At 33.3% G+C, this 18,264-nt stretch overlaps 1 protein-coding gene across 6 annotated transcripts in view; it reads right to left on the bottom strand.

Annotated features, from left to right (window-relative positions):
• NCOA1 (nuclear receptor coactivator 1) overlaps positions 1–18,264 on the bottom strand; it is a 212,366-nt gene that overhangs the window by 153,379 nt on the left and 40,723 nt on the right. For all 6 annotated transcript variants that reach the window (XM_074341748.1, XM_074341750.1, XM_074341749.1 and 3 more), the window contains exon 2: positions 10,327–10,461. The gene's annotated coding sequence lies outside the window, so the exon portion shown is untranslated. The remainder of the gene's footprint in view (positions 1–10,326; positions 10,462–18,264) is intronic.

The following is an 18,264-nucleotide window of genomic DNA, read 5'->3' as shown; positions in this document are numbered from 1 at the left end:
CACCAAAAATGGACACATTATAACTGACTGTACTTCAAAAAAAAAAAAAATAGGCCAAAGAGTTGAAACTGAAACTCATACAAGGGTAGGAATAATTTGTATTCCCACCAAGTAGAACAGAAAGACCTCATAATACATGAGCCATTAAGTAAAGTCATCAAAAGGTACCAACTCTAAATTAGCTCTAGGGAAAAGGGCTGCTTTGGACCCACAGTACCAAAGCTTCCTTAAAACAAAGCAAGCCTCAAAAAAAAAAAAATCAAAGTGATTTCAAAATGTTTAACTGTATGCCAAAACTTAGACCAACATTATTTAAAGGAACATTACAAAATCCAATCCCAAACTACATAAAATTCACAATGTCTGACATTCAATGAAAATTTACAAAGCATATAAATTAAAAGGAAAATATGCCCTCTACCCAAGAGAATAACAGATCAATAAAAACAGACACAGAACCGACAGAAATACAGAACTTGGCAGACAAAGATGTTAAAAGAGCTCTATAACTATGCTCAACATGCTCAAGAAGGCAGAGAAAGAGATGGCAGAAGTGAGAAGTGTAAGATTTTTCTAAGGCCCAAATTGAACTTTTATAAATGAAAAACACAATGTCTGAAATGAAAAATACACTGGATAGGATTAATAGCAAACTGGACAACTAATCTGAAAACAGAGCAATAAAAAATATTCAAAATGAAGCACAAAGGGAAAAAATACAGAAAAAGAGAAGGAAGGAAGGAAGGAAGGGAGGGAGGGAGGGAGGGAGGGAGGGAGGAAGGAAGGAAGGAAGGAAGGAAGGAAGGAAGGAAGGAAGGAAGGAAGGAGAAACCAGCAATAATTTGTAGCAATATATCAAATAATCAGGATCCAAAAACTAGAGGGAAGAAGATGATAGAAAAAATATTTGGAGAAATATTGGGCAAAATTCTCTCAAACCATAAAACCCACAGATCCAAAAGGCTCAACAAAATAAAAGAAGGATAAACAAAGAAAACCACACTTAGAAATATCATAATTAAATTGTTGAAAACCAATGATTAAGAAAAAAATGTTAAAAGCTGATGGAGTTGAGGAAAAAGACTCATTATGTACAGAAAAACATACACTTCTCATCAGAAACCATACAAATGAGAAGTCAATGGAGTGACATTGCCAAGTACCAGAAGAAAAAAAAATTGCCAGCCTAAAATTCTACACCCAGTTAAAATATATTTCCAAATGAATGTGGAAATGTTTTTAGACAAAGGTTGAGAAAAATCCATTACAAGATGTGCACCTGTTTTAAAGAAGTGTTCTTTAAAGAGAAAGAAAAGAGTATTATATCCAAAATCTGGATCTACATGAGTATCAGATCCAAATGTAGATCTACTCAAAAGAATGAAGAGTACTAGGAACACCAGTAAATGTATTAATAGATGAAAAGACGTCTTTGTCTAAGGTTTTAATTTCTGGCTTTTTTTCTCTCAATTGTCTCAATTTCAAGAAAAATCTGTGCTTACAGTAGAAACTAAAAAAGTAATCCCCCCAAAAGAATCTCACTCCCATGAAGTAAGATACTCATACTGATTTCATAATATTAACTAGGCATATTTCCATCTTTTTATAATCTCTAGAACAGTTTCTCACCATAGGAATTATATGTTCCTTGAAAGCTAGAAAAAAAACTCACTGGCAAAATGATCTGGCCCCAGAAACAATTTTTTGAGAAAATTCCTTGAACTTTCATCCATAGTTTTTGTTTACCCAGATTTTCGTCTTCTTAAAGCAGTTTGAGTATTTCACAATTCATTTTAGAGATTTTAAATAAACTGGTGAAGGGTTACCAAACAGAGCTCTCTTAGAATTCTAAAAATCTCTTTTCAATTTTGTTTTTGTTGTTGTTGAGTAAAAGTAGATTTTTTCAGAGAGACGCATTCTCCATAGACCAAGTGTAGGCCATCTCAAAAGCCAGAGAGGCCAAGAGGTGGGAAGGGGGTGGGGGTTAAAGTAAAAGTAGATACACATCTGTAGACAGAGTCTGGGCCATCTCAGAAGACAAGGGAGTGAGAGGCCTCTCTTTTCTATTTTTGTCTCCTTTATTCTTTCTTACTTTGGTTTTCTATCTTTTCCTTGATAAGATCAGTCAGATATTTACTTTGTTTTTTAACCTTAAGAAATAGCTCTTAGATTTTTAAATCCTATAGTTTCTGTTCAATTCACCTGTTTCTGCTTTTATCTTACTTAAATCCTCCCTTCGTCCTAGGCACTTATTTTGCTGTTTTTATTTGTTTGTTAAACTAAATTCAGAGGTTGAGTATATTTATTCCTTTTTTAAATATCAATTTTCTAAGCTCAGTATCAGTCTTTGCCTGAGTCTCATTTCAGCTTGCTAGATAATCAGTTATTGTACATTTGATTTCTTGTTTGAGTCAATATTTTTAAAGAATATTTTGTTTGATTTTTCCAAGTGGTTGGGGTAGTACATTTTAAACTGCTGTTGCAGTGAGAGATTGGACACGTGTAGCTTCAGCTTTTCTGGAACTTACTGAAGTTTTCCTTTGTGGCTTAGCCTAAACTTTTTTTTCATGTTGCACAGTCAACTGAAAAACGATAATTAATCCTAAATATAAATGAAAGCCTTATATGTAACTAAATAAATCACATTACAAGCAATGCAGGTCTTACACTATAATTCTTCATGCTTTCCATTTTTACTAATATTAATTGCATCATATGACATTAAGAGTAAGGACAAAAATTCTCAATTTTGCACCTAATTTTATGTTTACATTGCTAGACTTGTAATAGGCAGAATGTTTCTTAATAATGTAAGGAATTTTTAATTTCAAGGAATGTGCACAAATTCTTGAAAATATTAATAGCTATTAAAATTCATTTCCATGTTCATTTTTAATTGAACAAGTTAAAGTGATAAAGTACTTGAATGTCACTCCATATCAAACACCATTTTCAAAACCAATCAAAGCATGCCTCCTTCCTCTCTAAAATAGTGAAATGTGGTTTGACTAGCATGTTAGAACTATGACTTTTCTTATACGAGACACTATAATCCAACTAATATATACTTGTGACTACAATAACATTCACAAGCTCTATATCATAAAATTATACTGAACTAGCAAAATCCCTAAATCCATGGTTCTCCCAAATCTATGCTTTTGCAACTTGTTTAAACCAGAATCTGCTTCCCTTTTTGATTCTGATTAAAAATAAGTTTCTGAACTCAAGCTTTTGGTTTCACCCCAAGATAGAGATGGAGGAATCCTGGCTCTGCTGTGAGTTAATTTCAAAGTACACCTTATTAAGATTCAGTTTCCTTATACATAAAATAGATGTAATAGTAGTTAACACTTCTCAGGGTTACTGGGATAGTATCTGAAAAAAAAAATGTGTCTATCACAGTATCTGATGCATAGTAAATATTAAATATTAGCTATTACTATTATTATTTTTGTTTTCTTCATAGCAGCTTTCTTTTAAATTCAATGAATCCATACTATAACTGACATTATCTATGCCCCCACATTTAAGATCATCTTCAGAACAATAAACATGCTAATGCCTTTACCAACTAACTGATAACAGATGTTAAACTGAGTGCCTCTCAACTACGCTTTATCTTGCATATCACCTTTTGGTTTCCATAGCATCCAGGTGTAGTTTGGAAAATATTTCATCTTTCCACTCAAAGCTTTCATGATCAGATAGGAGAGTGAGTTTCTGTCACACACATTTATTTTATTCGTCAAAAAATCTTTTACTTCTTATGAATAAACTTTAGCCCAACAAAGCAAACTCTTCTTCTTTAACACAGTCAAGTAATTGGTTATTCAATTTCAATAGCTATACCCTTCAATAATTATAACTGTCATTTGGAAAATGAAAGAAATTCTTATGCCTCTACAACCTTTAGCTTCCAAATAGTTTAATATAATTTTAAAACCACCATTAAAGATATGTTAAAAGCTGGTTTTAGTTTATTGCTATACAAAATAATAAGCATCTGGGCTGCAGGGAGGAAGATGGTGAAGGACAGAAAAATAGCACTTTTAACTTGCTATGCCAAGTCTTCAGATGGTCACCTTCCATAACCTTCAGGAAAAGACTGTCCATAATTATGACCCATCTCTTTCTCCTGAGGGAAAAACCAAAAATTTTCCTTCTTACTGGAGCCTATATGCCTCCTTTCATCAAACTTAGCATGCTTACTTTATCATAATGTACTTTGCCACTGGCCAAAGAGCAATTTTTAAAGATCCATGGAGTTGGGGCAAGTCACATTTTCGCCTAAATTGTTCCCACCCCCTAATAGAGAAGTATTCTTTTGGCATCCAACTCTCTCAGTAATCTTTCCCAAACTCAGACAGAGACTATTATAAATGCCTTACAGAGAACACAGAGATTATTCATTAAACCACCATAACACATTATCAACAGGTTTTCCCACCTGCCCCAAGCCTAGGACTTCTTAAAGTAATTAAGCCATATCTGCCTCTCCCCATTTAAAAAATTAAAGAAGTAAGAATGATTTTTAAACAAAATTGTGAAGTATCTTTCTCTTAAACCAAATATTTACTAGATACATACTATGTGTTAAACAGTGTGTTTAAGTGCTTTGCCTAATTTTATCTCATGCAGCCTATGTAAAGTCAATGAGTTGTAATTATATAACAGGTGTGGGGGTTGGGGAAGAAAGTAATTTTATCGAAGAGTCACAAAGAAATTCAGCAAACAAGAGCAAAAAAAATGAACAAGTAATTGAAAGTAAAATGAACCATGAATAGGCTGCTTACAGATGGAGGGTAAATATAATTCGGGAAAAAAACGAGAAGCTGTTAACAATGCGCTTTATTCTTTGGTTTCTGGCTGCATACTGACTTAATTCTTAGTCTTTTAGTGAGTACCTCGTCTTTATAAAGAAGTAAACTTGACTGGACTCTGGATTCCCTAAATATTAAGACAACTTCAAAATCAAAATTACAAACTGGTATTTAAAAGTTTAACTTCTAGCCAGCACACTAAGACAAAAGAAATAAAAGGTATAAGGATTAGAGTGGAGAGATTAAAAATAAAAAGTTATAAGGAGAGACATAAAACCTAGAGAAGCACAGGCTGCAGGGCCTGGATTCAAATCCCAGCCCTACACACACCAGCCAGGCAACTTCAGGCAATTTAACATCTGCTTCACTGGCGCTCTTATAAGGATCTAATGGGTTAATATGTGTAAGTGCTTGGAATAGAGCCTGGTAAACAGTAAGCACTATATAGTAACACTGTTCTTGATAGACGATATGATTTTCTATATAGAAAACCCAAAAGACTCAAGAAATTATTAGAAATAAACATTCAGCAGGATGCTAAATACAGAATTCAATTATATTCTTATAAGCCAACAAAGAGAAAAATGCAAATTCATGGACCTCTTACGGAAATTTTCAAAAAAGCTTAGAGAATAATATCAAGAATTAGGAAAAGAGTATGGAGGTTTCTCAAAAAACTAGAAACAGAACTAACATATGATCCAGTAAGTCCACTCCTGGGTATATATACCTGAAAAAAACAAAATACTGATTCGAAAAGATACATGCACCCTAATGTTCATAGCAGCACTATTTACAATTGCCAAGATATGGAAGCAATCTAAGTGTCCACCAACAGTTGAGTGGATAAAGAAGATGTGGTAAAATATGCAACAGAATACTACTCAGCCATAAAAAAGCATGAAATAATGAAATTTTGCCATTTGTAGCAACATGGGTGGACTTGGAGGGCATTATGCTAAGCGAAATAAGTCAAAGAAGATACTGTATGATTATCACTTATATATGGAATATAAAAAATACAACAAATGTGTGAATATAACAAAGAAGCAGAGTCACAGATATAGAGAAAAAACTAGTGGTTACTAGTAGGAAGAGGGAAGGCAGGGACAAGACAGAGGTAGGGGATTAAAAGGCTGTTAGGTATAAAACACTTAATAGGTATTAAATAAGGTACACACTATTAGGTACAAAATAAGCTATAAGGATATATTATACAACATGGGGAATACAGCAATATTTTTATGACAATTATAAACAGAGTATAATCTTTTAAAACTGTGAATTACTGTATTGTAACTTATATAATAGTATAATCAACTAAACTTCAATTAAAAAAAAAAAAACAAGAATTACACCACCACCACCACCTTCCAACACCCCAAGTGCCTAGCTTAAACAATGACCAACTCATGGCCAATCTTGTTTCATCCATACTCACAGCCTCCCCTCTACTCCAGACAATAATGAAGCAGATCTCAGACATATCTGCACATCCATCAAAATTTCTATATGTATCTCTACAAGATAATGACTTTTTCAATATAACTACCTGCTGTTATCTATCACACCTAAAAATTAATAGCAATTTCTTAATATCAAATAGCCAGTCTTCAAACTTCCCTGATTTTATAAAATTTATTTATTAAAATCTGGACCGAAATAAAGTCCAAACATTGCTATTAATTTCAGTTTTCCTCCCTCATTTCTGTTTTTTTTTGTCCCTTACAATTTATTCATTCAAAACAAAACAAACCAAAACAAAAAACTTGTGTGTCCCAAGGACTCCTTCATAGCCTCGATTCTGCTAACTGCATCCCCATGGTATCATTTCATTTGTTTCCCTGTCTTCTGTGTTTCCTGTAAACTGGTAGTTAGAGCTAGAGGCTTGATCAGATTCAGGTTCAAGTTCAATTTGGGGGGCAAGGATACTTCATAGATAGTATTGTGAATTTTCATTAAGAGAAACCTAATGTCTAGTTGCCTTTCTTTCTTCTGTGCTGTTAGCAGCCACTGATGATCTTTGCTTAGGGTCCAGGAATTCACTATGTTATGGTGATGTTCTATTTATCACCCCTTAACTGTAACTAGAATACTAATAATTAGAATACTCCTGAGAAAAGAAACTTTCTCTCTTCCACTATTTGGTTACCTTCAGGTACAGTTGGTTCCTTAGCATACTCCAAAGAAAACTAATGAGTTTTTTAAAGTATCATTATGAACTCATGGGTTTAAATATATTTGATGTGACTGCTTATATTACAAGTATACTACTAATGCTCAAAGCATCTCACCTTTGGCCAGACAGAGCCCATTCAATTAAGCACCTCTGTTGTTTTGCCACACCCCATTAGTGTTTGATAACTTCCTTGCAAGATGTTCAAGGCTCCAGATATGGATTGAATTCAATGAGTTTCTTTCTTATTCTTTATCTCCACTAAATTAAAAACGTCTAATTCTAATTATAAATCAACTGTGTTATACATTCTGGATATTATGATTGAACATGGACCTAGAATTTATAGAAATATTTCCTTCTCAAGTCTACTTTCAGCATTCTATTGAATGCCCCCACCAAAAAAAAAAAAATCCACTCAAAATTGGATGTTAAATGCTTCAATTAAATAAGAGCAAAAAGATTCCTAATCTAGTCTCTGCTAGCATCAGGGCTCTGGAAAGTATTTCTTCACGTTCTATTTCAAAACTTAGCTGTGGTTTTTAAACATGTACAATAAAAATTCATTGTTTTTCCTTTGATAAATTAATAAAATCCAATGTGGGGAAATGGTCAAATTATTAGAGAAGAATTATTTTGTACCATAATTTAGACTTTTAAAAAATCCTTATACATTAAAACTCATGATACTATGAATATGGAGTTCTGTAATCTGATGATTTGAAAAAGTAAATGTAAGTTTAAGCACCCTTGAAATCACAGAAATGGGATTATCAGCGGTAAAGAACTATTTATCTTATTTTACTGAAAAACAAATTAACAGACATGTAAAGCCCTGTCACACTACACAGCCTGCACACATCACTGTGGAAAAGCAGGACTCTATACCTGCTGACCATTTCTTCACAAAATCCTGAAAACTGCTTACATCCACAATTTCTACTGTTTTTTTCAACATTAAATCACAAAGAGAAATCACATTACTGAATGCCAATTCTTCTCCCTGAAAAAAAAAAAAGGATATAAATTGATATCCTTTCCTACAATTAAAGTTGTTAGGCTTTGATCAGAGGAACCAGGTAACAGGTAACAGCAATTTTTCCAGGTAACAATGGCTTAAAAAAAAACACCACCCACCATCACTACGAACAAAACAAAGTAACAACAAAAACCTCTCTGTTAGTGTGGATTTCTCAGTGATAATCAGTATCACTTCCATATGAAGTGCTGGTATGTCCTCAGCACATCAGTGCTTTCATCCAACTGAAAAACAGAAATTCTGCTAGCATGCACATGACAGTAATTGCTTTTCCAGATGGTATGCCTTTGATAAGGGATTTTTGCCAAAAGCTCATTTTACTTTCTCTCCAAGCATAATATTTGTCATTAATGTTGAAACTGGTTTGACAAGCTTCTCAGTAGTAATGTGAGTTGACCTGTTTTTTGCTGAGGATAACTGCAAATGATACTTCAGTAGTGTGGTCTTCTCTGTTGTTGGCAAGAATGTGCACCAATCTCACATTGAAAAGAATTATCTTATGTAATTTTGTACACATTATTTCATTTTTCATCACAAGTTTAAAAATTAACTATTCTAGAAAAGGAAAACTAAGACAGAAATATTAGTCAATTCCTCTGGGTAGCATGAAAATAGTAGAGCCAAGCTTGTGCTCTTTCCATCGTATCACAGAGTAATACCTGTTCCCTCAATAGATCTTGCTGAAATTTATTTTCAAATGTTTTCTTGAGTCCAAACAAAACATTGTTAGAAGGTACCATTTTAATTTAATGTAAACTATAATCCAAAACATAACCTTACAACTGTTCTAGGGCCTTAGTATTGACTTTATTTTGTTTTATTACCCCCTCCCCAAAAAACCCACAAAATCCCACAATCTCAAAATCTAAAAATCCTCTTCAAAAAACTGTAAGAGAAAATATTGTCAAAATGTATTATATAAAACTTCCAAGCACAAGTTTGTGTAATTTTTACTTTTCTTCATGTTTGAAAGGAAAGTGACAAATAATAGGGACTATCACACTGTGATAGCTTGCAAATGGGAGATATAAGAAACTGATGAATTAGAAATCCCTAATGTAAGAATTTAAGCAACCTAATTTGGCTATAGGACACTTTCACAAGTAGAACCATAGCTAGTTAACAACCACAACCAATTAGTCAGCAAATTCAATTGATCAGAACTTCCTATTCTCTCAACTCAACTTCTTCAGTTGATATCTGAATATAGAACTTAACTATATTACTTAGACAGGAATACTAAACTACGATTTTATGTGCTCATTTTATAATTGCTTTTAAATGGTTTTCAGATGAGAGTATTCTCCCGAGCCCCAGAGTAAACGTGAGAACAAAATGAAAGTAATAATCCTAGTAGTAAGTGATACATTTTTCTTAGAGTTTCATTTTATCTATATCCTAGCTAGATTAATTTACAAACCTCGATAATGTATAGAGAGAACCAACCAACTCTGTCCCCTAAAACAGTGATCTTTCCATACTTCCCGCCTATTTGGAAAAATATAATTAAAAGGAAATATTTTGTTTTTAAATAAACACCTAGCTAACTATACCCTGTTTGGAATTTATATGAATTTTAGAAAAATGGAGAGCATTATGTTTGTTTTCAGTTGATACCATGTTTCCTTTTATTGCTTTCAACTGTTGCTTTCAATTGTCTTATACAGTCTTTAAAAGGGAGATCTGTCCCATGATTTCGAAGTGCCACTTGACTCTTTAATTACATATCTGGCTTATCTAGTCCAAATAAACTAACCTATCAGATCCCAAAGGTCCTACAGGGACAGTCTTAGGGAATATAAGTGACACTTCTTGGTGAACAGAAAGCCATTAACAAGTTTAGGAGAACAGGAAAGAGGTTTCCAAATCAAACTAAAGGACAATCACTAAGATCTCTTGTATCATGTAAGCACACTGTGTTAGAGTGCTAAATTCAATTGCTCATCTCAGAAGGTCAAGACATAAATAAAATAATTATTAAATTGACATTTATTTATTTATTCCCATTCTTCTATGCTGCATCTTAACCTGCACTCAGTATGTAATTCTTATAACTGACATGCTTTCCTAATTATAAAAATTACCTCCCCTTAAAACTCTGAATTTCTTCTCAGGTTTGGGGGAGGAAATAGGTGGTGATGGGGGTGGTGGGGGATATGAACTCTTCCCTAAAAGCTAACCATTCCAACATAAAAACTTTTAAACTTATGAAATCTATATAGATAGAAAACAATATTATAAAATGACTGCCAAGGAGTCAAATTAAAGTAAAACTGTAGCTCAAATACCTTAGAATAAGTAGAAATTCTAAATGTCGGTGTCTTCATTTGGAAGCAAAAATTCCTACTGCATGATCTTGCCTGATGGTCCTTGATTTTATCATCAGAGTCAGTTCCAGTTACATTCCATTAGTATGGATAGATCTAAAATAGGAGAAAAAAGAGACATTTGTTCTACTGAAAACATTAAAAATTTTAGATATTGCGACACATCATTGTTTCCCTGTAAGCATACAGATTCTTATACCAATGCTTTATTTGTTCAGGAAATTCTAATTCCTATTCTTGTCCCTACAACAGATTTTTAAAATTGAAATTAAAAATTAAAGTTTAAATAAATAAACAAAGTTGACAAGAGGTCATTAGTTACTAGCTTTAAAAAGGTTCATATCCCCAAAAGAGGTATGCAGCAAATTGGGCTTTGCGTTGGTAATTCAAGAAGGCAAGAGGGAAATTCTGCCATCTGCAGCAATGCAGGTGGACTTGGAGGGCATTATGCTAAGTGAAATAAGTCAGACAGAGAAAGGCAAATACTCTATGATATCACTTATATGTGGAATCTAAAAAATACAACAAACTAGTAAGTACAACAAACTAGAAGCAGACTCACAGATACAGAGAACAAACTAGTGGTTACCAGTGGGGGTGGGGGGAGCAATATAAGGGTAGTGGAGAGGGAGGTACAAACCTATCTACTGGGTGTAAGATAGGCTCAAGGATGTACTGTACAACACAGGGAATAAAACCAACATTGAAATAACTGTAAATGGAAAGTAACCTTCAAAAATTGTATTTAAAAATGTAAAAGCTATCAGAGTTGCTGCAGTCACCCTAGCAACAGTGGCCTCAGTACTTAGTTTCAGGTAAAATGGAACAGTAGGAGGAAACAGGATTCCAAGCAGAAGATACCTCTATAATAAAGAAGCACCCAGTATGATGGCTACCATTCATTCTTGGGTCATTGGCAGAGAGATGTGACAAATTGGATTTTACTAAATTAATAGTAGTGCTGTATCTCCCCTTTCTACCTTAAAGCTAACTCAAAACACTGGGACTATGCAGACATCAGAGAATGCCTAGGAAACCTGAGACCTACTGGCTTTCGTTATTTAAAGCCTAACAATATTCCCTATAGATCACAAAGACATAGTGGATCAGGCTCCAGAGACAATCATACCTGCCAATTCAGGAGTCTTGCTAGTTACTTCCACTTGGGGCTCCTACCCCTGTCACCCTTGGGCTCTATTCAAAACACAAACCATTGTGACTACCTTCTCTCCTGTTTTCAGGCCCACAGTGTTCTCTATACTTTCTTATCCACTCCATGTGTTCCCCAACTGCTGCTCTTCCTTCCAACCTAATCCACAGGGATCTCTGGAAACCCCTTTTACACACAGTAAAATAAACCACCTCTACATCCTCAGCCTTATCTACTCCTCAGCCACACTACTTTCAAACACTGGGCAAAATGTAGCTCCTGAAAAAAATTCTCTAGAGTGAAGACTAAGGCCACAGGGATTAACTTTCTCCACAGTAACATTTCCAGATCCTAATTCACAAGCAATCCCATTTCCTCCCTCAGGGTCATGCCATCTGACTGTCTCACCCTCTTCTTGTCTTTGTCATTCAATCTCCCACTTTCTTTTCCAATCAGGGCCCAGACTCAATCCCATAGATGCACTCTACCTACACTCATCTCTCCAACTGTCATGTTATCACCCATCTCAAAATCTTGGTAGTCACTCAAGCTATCAGTCCACCTAGTATGTTCCTTTCTTCCTTCCACTTCACCACTCAAATTCCTAATCCTGGGTCAATTTAAGCACCTGCTAGATAAAAAATACACAACCATGTGACCTGATCCTGCCATATTAAGGTCCTCAAATTTAGTTAGACAGTGCGGGAGGGTGTAGCTCACTGCCAGAGCACATGATTAACATGAACAAGGTCCCGGGTTCAATCCCCAGTACCTCTGTTAAAACAAACAAATAAAATAAACCTAATTATCCTCCCAAAACAAACAAACAAAACAAAAAAAAAAAAACAAACAAAAAACCAAAACAAAATTTAGACACAGAATGCTATCCAAATCATCAATCAGATCTTGCCCCCATAACTCACACTGCCGGTCTTTCCAAATGTGTACCTCTCCCTCTTCCAGCCCTAATGGGTAGGATGGGAGAGGAGTTTAGGCTTTCCTTAACCATTTGTGTAGGTTGTTTATATTGTGAAACTACTATTTCTTTCATTTACTTTTAGCATTTTCTCAGTCTATTGCCAGCTTTTAGTACAGAAGTTTCTATTTTCAGGTAGCCAGATTTGTCCATCATTGCATTTTTCATTTCTTTTTTTATTTCTTTGCTTAGGAATTTCTCCCCTTTCAATGATAACAGATAAACACTCTGATTTGTACTTTTCTGTGGGCTCTTTGAATACTTAATTCCAAATGATGTATGGAAAGAGATTTTACTCTAAACTGAACTGTATTCCAAACAGTTTTCCTAACAACATTAAATGATTCTCACCAACCCCTGATTTATACATTTTTTCTTATATATTTCACTTGTCTACAATAAGATTGATTTCCAGACTATAATCTGTTTAAGTAATGTAATTATTGTTTCTCTATATGTTTTAATTTGTGATGAGAATATTCTTTGGTATTCTCATCTCCTATTCCTCCTGACAACAGTTAGATAGATTTTATCAGTTTCCAAGGGTATGTCTAGTAGTTTCACGAGTAAGAAATGGTTGCCCAGTGCACTATGAGTGCTGTTTATTTCTGTTACAGTTGCTGCCTACACAATGTTCCTTTCTTCCTGCTTTGCAGGATCCTGCATAGTAGGTCTAGACCCAAAATCTTTCTAATCGTGCCAGAAAACCAGCCTTTTCATATATTTATTCGTCCGAAGCCAGATTCATAAAATCTTGTTCTTTGCAAATTTTCTATGCTTTGTATTTACCTTTTCATTTGTAAATCTGATTTATGCAAAATAAAGGTATCCCACAAAATAGTTACTTCATAGGCTAACATTTTTTATCAGCTCTGAAGTATTTTTCAAATCTTCCTGTTATCTTTTAAGATTCACATAATTGTATTTATTATTTTTAATTTTCAAAATATATATATTCACATGAATCAAAAAATCAAAATGATGTAAAAAGGAACACAATATATTTGAGAAGTCTCATTTCTATATCATCCACATGCAGCTCACACTGTCCTTGCTTACTACAGGTCACCACTTTTATTAGTTTCTTGTATATCCTTCCAGTGATTATGTAAATACACTTAACTGCAAATATAGTCTTATTCCTTCAGCCTTCTTACACAAAATGTTCAGTTTTGCACCTTATTTTCTTTTTCACTCAATATATCCTGCTGACTTTTCATGTTAGGATATGCTTCATCATTGTTTTTTAGAACTCCATGATATTTCATTGTGTGAATATATACTAGCTTGTGAAACCAAGCCCATAATTTTAAGAAATTAGATTCTACAAATATGTTTTATTTATGAAAATAATTTAATTCAAGAGCAACAACTGTACAAACCAAGCAGCACACGAACCTATGTGGTGTGATTTCATTTTTATTTTATTTTTACTCTATTAGTAAATGTAAGTTCTCTTGTGCATTTTTTATCTTTTATCTCAAGTTTACTCTATGATCCTATCTAAAATCTATCAACCTTAATAGTCATAAACTTTGAAAGTAGAAGGATAGTTCCCAGGTTGAGAGGCCTCAAATTCTGAAAGCTGCCCCTCTCATCGAGGGTTTCAATGGGCTGCAAAAATGAAATACAGTTGTACAAGAGTCAAGACAATTTTACAAGTCAAGAGATGTTCCATTCTACTTAGTGGGATCAGTAAAAGCTTCATGGAGAATGTGGCCCCTTGGATTCAATCCTAAATGATGAAGTGTTCAAGAGGCAAATGAAAGCAAAAGAAAACATTCAAGAGGGATCAGAATAAGCAGCCGTTTGAAACAGCACACCTTGCCAAGAACTTCCACTTCCACTTAGAATGCAGAAAGCCACAAAAGAATGTTGTTCCTACTCCAGTGAGAAAAAGCCAGACCTATAAAATCGAAACTTCTCTTGGGCATAATAAAGAATTGAAGTTACAAGGCAGCCAAGTATATTCAATTCCAAAGAAAGACAAATTCCTCCAAGGATGACAGCACACACAAACTGTTTTACCATTGGCAGGTCATCAGAAGTGGCCCACATTCAAGTACATATCAAAAAAAATCAGTTAAGATTTTAACAAATTTTTGAAGACCAATGTGGCCTACTGTGTCAGCTGAGAATGGCTGAGGACCCCAGACACAAGAGAGTACACTCAATTGCAAGTTCTTCTACAACCTCAACCGGATTCTCACAACAAAAATTAGACGTAGGACATTTATAGAACATTATACACAATGAGAATAGAAAATACATTATTTTCAAGGGTACATGGAACATTCACCAAGAAAGATCATATATGGGCCATAAAACAAACCTCAAAATATTTTAAAAAATCAAAATTAAATAATGCATCTTCTGTGACAAGAACAGAACTGTTAGAATCAATAACTGAAAGATAGATTAAGAATTACCAAAGGTTAGAAATCAACACATTTCTAAATACTCCAAAGGTCAAAAGAGAACTTACAAAATATTTTTAATTGAATGAAAAGTAAAACAGAACATATCAAAATTTAAGGGATACCACTAAAGCAGTTCTTAGAAACTAATAGTATAAAACATAAAATGCTTATATTAGAAAATAAGAAGTCTTGCATCAATAATCTAAGCCTCCACCTTAAGTAGAAAAAGAAGAACAAATTAAACACAAAGCAATTAGAAGGGAGAAATGAAACAAAACAAAAAAAAAACAGAGAAAATTTATGAAACTGAAATCTAATTCTTTGAAAATTTCAATAACACTGAATAAACTTCCAGCCAGAGAGATAGAAAGAAGCCACAAATACCTATATCAGGAATGAAAACAGGACATTACTAGAAATCATAGAGATATTAAAAGGATAATAAGAAAATATTAATAACAACTTCATGGCAATAAATTCTACAACTTTGATAAAATGTACCAATTCCTTAAAAGTCTTAAGACAAACTACCAAGTTCACTCAAGAAAATTAGTTAACAATAGCTCTTAAGACATTAAGAAAATTTAATTCATAGTTTAAAACTTTCACACAAAGAAAGTTCCAAAACAAATGGCTTCCTTGGTAAATTCCCCCAACATCTTAAGGAAGAAATTATACCAATGTTACATGAATTTTCCAGAAATAAATGAAGAGGAAATATTTCTCAATTCGCTTTATGAGAATAGCATTACTTTAATACAAAAGTCAGACAAAAAAGCTTTAAGAAAAATAAAAATACAGACCAATATCCTTTTATGAACATAGACACAAAATATCTTAACCAAATACTAGAAAAATAAATCTAGCAATATATAAAAAGAAATATATATCATGACCAAATAGCATTTGTCCCAGGAATGCAATATTAGTTCAATTTATGAAAATAAATCCATCAATGTTATTCACCATGTCAAAAGACAAAACTATAAGTGATCATGTTCAAAGATGCAAAAAAAAATTTAGGAAAAAACCTACAAATATTCATGATTCAAAACCCTCAGAAAACTAAGAACAGAAAGTAACATTCTCAGCCTGAGACATGAATTTACAACAAATCTATAGCTAGTATCATACATAATCATGAAAGACTAAATGTTTTCCAAGATCAGGAACAAGGCAAGAACATTTTCCCTCACTACTCTTATTCAACAATTCACTGTATTGTCAGTATAATAATGCAAGAAAATGAAATAAAAGCCTAGAGATGGAGAAAAACAATGTCTTTTTTCACAAGTGATAGGACTGTCTATATAGAAAATCCCAAAGAATCTTATTACTAAAACTAATAAGTAAATTTAGCAAAATTGCAGGATACAAGGTCAATATACAAAGTTAAACTGTATTTCTATATGGCAGCAATTAATAATTAGAAATAAATTAACAAAGCAGTAGCAATTATATTAGCACCAAAAAAGAAAGATTTAGGGTAAATAAAACAAAATAAATGGAAGATCCCTGTGCTTAAAAATACAAAACACCAAGTGGAAAATAAAAGATTTCAATAAATCGAGATATACTGTTTTCAAAGATTAGATCAATCAATATTTAGATATTAATTCTCCTCAAATTAGTTTATAGATTTAACATAAACCCCAATTACAATCCCACCAGGCTTTTTTTTTTTTTGTAAAAACTGGCAAACTGGTTCTAAAATTTATATGGATATGAACAGAATATAGAATACCAAAAATAATTTTGAAAAAGAACAATGCTGAAAATTTTTCACTACCTAATTTCAATACTTTCTATAAAGCTATAGTTAATCAAGATATTATAATTCTGACATAAGGCTAAACATACAGATCAATGGAACAGAAGAGACAGTCCAGAAATAGACCTACATATTAATGATCAATTGACTTTCAATAAAAGTACCAGGGTAATTCAATGGAAAAAGAATTGTTTTTGTAACAAATAGTGCTGGAACAAATGACAACCATATGGGGGAAAAAAGGGAAGAAAACAACCTCAACCCATACCTCACATCTTATATAAATATTAATAAAGCTAAATATTTTAAAATGTGAAACTGTAAAATTTCTAGAGGAAGACAGAAGAGAAAATGAGGGGGAACCTAGGTTAGTCTAGAAGTTGGAAAACTTTTTCAGTAAAGGGATTAGATACTAAATATTTTAGGCTTTGTGGGTTATACAGTCTCTGCTGCTGAGACTTAACTCTGTCCTGCAGCATAAAAGCAGCTATAGACAACATGGAATCAAACAGGCAGAGCCATGTTCCAATAAAACTTTATTTACAAAAACAAGCAGTGGGCTGAATCAGCTGTAGTTTGCCAACCCCTGAGTTAGGTAGAGTTCTTAGATACGACACTAGAAGCATGAACCATAAGATACTGCACTTAAAAATTTAAACTTCTGCTCTTGAAAAGTGTTATGAAAAAGTAAAGACAAGCCACAAACTTGCAGAAAATATCTGCAAAACAAATATCTGATAAAGAACTTACTTCCAGAATTTAAAGAACTCTCTGATACAATAATAAGAAAATAAACAATCTAATAAAAATAATGGGCAAAGTATTTGGACAACGCAAAAATGACAAGTCTAACAAGCAGCCTGCTGACATGGTACATGTGTTTGATCTTTCCTACTGGCCGTTAGGCTCCCTGAAGCTAGACTTCTCCTGTCAGAACGGCATAGCCAACACTCTGCCTTACACAAGAGGATAACCAACAAACGAAATAAAACTATCAGAGCACTTTTAAAGTTAATTTTTAGAGTAGTTAATACATGTCCCTGGTACAAAAAGTAAACTGTACTAAGGAGCTATGGTGAATAGAAAGTCTCCCCCAGTCATTGAGGTCCCTTCCCTGGTTGACTGTGTACTCACTGGTATTTTTTACATAAAAAGTCATTTACATGTATTTTTAATGAAAGTTGTGGTAAAAAACAAAAAAAGTTACACAGTTTCTCATCGTGATTCTTTTTAACTTAATGAATGTTAGAAATTACTTCATATCATTCCTTATAGAATTCCTTCATGCTTTTTAAAAATAATTTCATGATATTATATCATATGAATACACCATGGTTTGTTTAACCAGTTTCTCATTGATGGACTCGTATATTGTTTCCAGTATTTTTCTATTACTGACAATGTTGTAAATGACACAGAAAACAAACTTATGGTTGCCAAAGAGGGAAGGAGTGGGAAGGGATAAATTGGGCGTTCAAAATTCACAGACACTAACTACTATATATAAAATAGATAAACAAGTTTATACTGTATAGCACAGGGAACTATATTCAATATCTTGTAGTAACCTACACTGAAAAAG

The sequence above is a fragment of the Camelus bactrianus genome, chromosome 15 (genome assembly GCF_048773025.1).
Source record: "Camelus bactrianus isolate YW-2024 breed Bactrian camel chromosome 15, ASM4877302v1, whole genome shotgun sequence".
NCBI classification, from domain to species: domain Eukaryota; kingdom Metazoa; phylum Chordata; class Mammalia; order Artiodactyla; family Camelidae; genus Camelus; species Camelus bactrianus.
The sequence above is the reverse complement of the archived record's forward strand: the minus strand, read 5'-3'. Positions and strand labels throughout refer to the sequence as shown.